Here is a 3330-nt window from a genome sequence, read left to right on the forward strand (position 1 = left end):
GGTAGGGCTAAGCGCATGAATAAGACTATACAAGGGAGGGTCTGTAGTACGCTTAGCTAGGTAAGTTCACCATAGCACTTTTCGTGATATACATGCCCCACAACAACCTACTTTGAGGCGCTCTACTAGAGTTAGAATGTGATGGTGATAGATGATGCAGGTGAGCCTCTCACTTATGATAATGAGGCCATGTGTTGTGGTGATAGTCACTCTTGAAAGAGGGCCGTGCAGTTAGAGTTTGACCCTTTATAGAAAAATCATACATGGGACTTGATTCCTTTGCTTACTGGAGAGCATGCTTTGCCATACAAGTGGATGTAGAAGTTGAAGAGTATCCCTAGTCTCTACAAGTTGGTATACATCTAAGTCAAGCAACCAAGTCATCCCCCGTGTTCTCAATAGCGAAGTTTGTGGCCAAGGTTAGAATTGACTTTCGTTCATAAGAGGGTCTAAGGCCTGCAGGTGGTTGGAGCTTGTGATTGAACTAGAGAGTTTAGCAGTTGATTGTTGCGGCTCTAGTTGCTTCTACAGTTGTGGCTTGGCCTCTTGTTCAATAGGCTAGGTTGTGGCACCTGCTAAGGATGCTTCTAAGGTTTGAGGGGCACTAGTAGGCCTAGGTTGAGACAGTTTGTTAGTAGCGGACTACAATTTAGACCTATAGATTGTTTTAGATTCTACGCAGGGCTAGGCTCCAAAGGTTCTTTGGATTTAGCAGTCTGAGTCTCTTGTGGTCTAAGTGCCGGATCTGTCATGTTGTTGTGTATATACAAAGAAAACTCATGATGGCATCCTTTTGATTTTAGTACTTTATGTGGATGATATATTGATTGCTAGAAGAGCTCATGCTTTTGAAAAGTCAGCTCAAGAAGAGCTTTGAGATGAAATACATGGGACATGCCTCACATATTTTTGGGATATGCATTAAGCGCGATCACTCTTTAGAGGTCCTTTACATATCTCAGGAGTATATCTAGAAGGTCCTTGAGTAGTTTCATATGTAGGATGTTAAGCCTATTGGTTTTCCTTTGCCTTCTCATATGAAGGTGAGCCATGCCAATCAGAGATAGCCAAGATTCCTTTGTATCTGTAGTGGGTAGTTTGATGTGTACCATAGTAGCCACTAGTTCTAACATAGCCAAGAAACAACACACTTAGCAAAGGTAAACACATAGCTAGAGGATGCCATAAAGGGTATCATGAGGTATCTAAAGGGTACAATATATTTGTGCATATATTATGGTGGCAAATATATAAGAGTGGTGGGGTACACTAACTTTGATTATGTAGGACATATAGACAGTAGAAAGTCCACCTTTAGCTATGTGTTTACCTTTGCTAAGTGTGTTGTTTCTTGGATGTCCAAGGTGCAAAAATGCATGGTCCTCTCTACTACTACCAAGGCTGAGTATGTTGGCAAATAAGAATTCCATAAACAAGGAGGAACGAACCAAGATGATTGGATGCAAATAGACACAGCTACAAGGACAGAGATTCTAATCCATTGTGGAGATTGACAAGTGCAACTAGTAAGATCAACACCCACTATAAAAGATACTTGGGGATTCTTCCAAAGTACTTATGAAACACATAGATATTGTATATCGAATGACCATATTCAAAAAGTTACCCATTGTCACTATGCGTGAAGATTAATTTTCCACCAAGTTCTTGGAGGAGTGGTAGTCCTTGTTGGATGAAACTATAAAATTTTAGTTTAGTCATTTTTGAACAACTATAAGCTTTGTTTCTTCTCTCTTCTTTGCCTTTATCCTAGAAAGCTGTCATCACCACTCAAACCTCCACTCATAAACTCAAGCTTTAGCCTCTCATCAATAGAATCAAGTAGGAACAAGTCATGAGGGATACTCGTTCCACTTCCTTCACCCAAGAAACCGAAGCTCTAGTAAACTGTCTATAATCCAAAATATCTTCGCAAAAGGCCTCACACCTTTCATTAAAAGACCAAAATATCTTCTTATTCTAACTTTAAAGGAATCCTTGGAAATCCTCATCATGAACCCAATTTTCACTACTCATCTTAATCTTCATGCACTCCTAGAAATCCTCATTATCACTTCATATGCAATATTTGTAAAGACAAGGTCATATAGAGAAAGATTGTCGGCACAAAGAGACTGGTTTAATAAGAATCACTCAAAAGGGCAAGCTCACTTTGTTAGTATCAGAAACTATGACATAGAAGATCAATTAAACACCATCATCAACCTAGCTACAAGTGTTTGGATACTTCATCAAGACTTTGAGGAGGAAGAATACACTTGGTTTCTAGACTCAGGAGCTACTCATCATATGACCTTCCAGAAAGAATGGTTGGTGAACTTCAAGGAGATGTCCTCTCCACTCAATGTAGCCAGGGGGGACAATAGTATCCAACAAGCTAAAGGATACAACACCATTCAACTAGAGCTTCCATCTAACCGTATCATTAAGGTACACAAATTTTATTATGTTCCAAATCTCAAGGAGAATCTTCTTAGCATTAGTGAGCTCGCTTCTAAAGCCTCTCTTACTTCTCACTTTCTTAAGGACCATTGTATCCTCTAGCTATTTTCACCTTCTATCAAATTCACTTGTCCCAAATCAAGGAGGCTTTACACTCTTGGTTACTCAATCCTTAAATCTTACACCATTGCTTCCACTTATTCTACATCTTTCTCCTCCACAAGCTCATCTCAAGTCTTTCCTCTATGGCACTTTCGACTTGGTCATGTCTTCCAACATGTCCTCCAGCAACTTGTTCATTAAACTCTTGTCATGAGCATCCCATCATCTCTCTCTCATCTTCCCTTCTATCAAGCTTGTGCTCTCAACAAAGCAACTAATCGTCCTTACTCTAAGTCTGACTTTGCTACATCTCAACCCCTTCAACTCATACACTTTGACATTTGTGGTCATATTAATCTTGCTTCTCTGCAAAATATTTCATGGTGTTAATAGATAATTATTATAGATATATTGCGGTATATTTTCTTTAAAAGAAGTTAAAAGTGTTTTCAAATTTTAAGAGTACAAAGAAGTGGTGAAAAATAAGCACAAGTTATGAATTAAGACTCTATTGTTGACCTCAAATGAGTTTCAAGATTATTGCAAAGCTTTTGGAATTCATCATGACCTCATCATACCATATCATCCAGAATGAAATGGAGTCATTGAATGGAAGAATTGTACTCTTTTAAATGCAACCCTTTTAAATGCAGCAAGAGCCATGCTCTCTGTGGCCCGTCTCGATAAAGAATATTGGAAACAAGCAATTGCCATAATAACTTATTTCCAAAAGAGGTTGTACTCTACCTCTCTTCACAACCACAC

This window comes from Lygodium microphyllum, chromosome 25 (genome assembly GCF_053477565.2).
Source record: "Lygodium microphyllum isolate KBCC chromosome 25, Lygodium_microphyllum_v1.1.10, whole genome shotgun sequence".
NCBI lineage: Eukaryota > Viridiplantae > Streptophyta > Polypodiopsida > Schizaeales > Lygodiaceae > Lygodium > Lygodium microphyllum.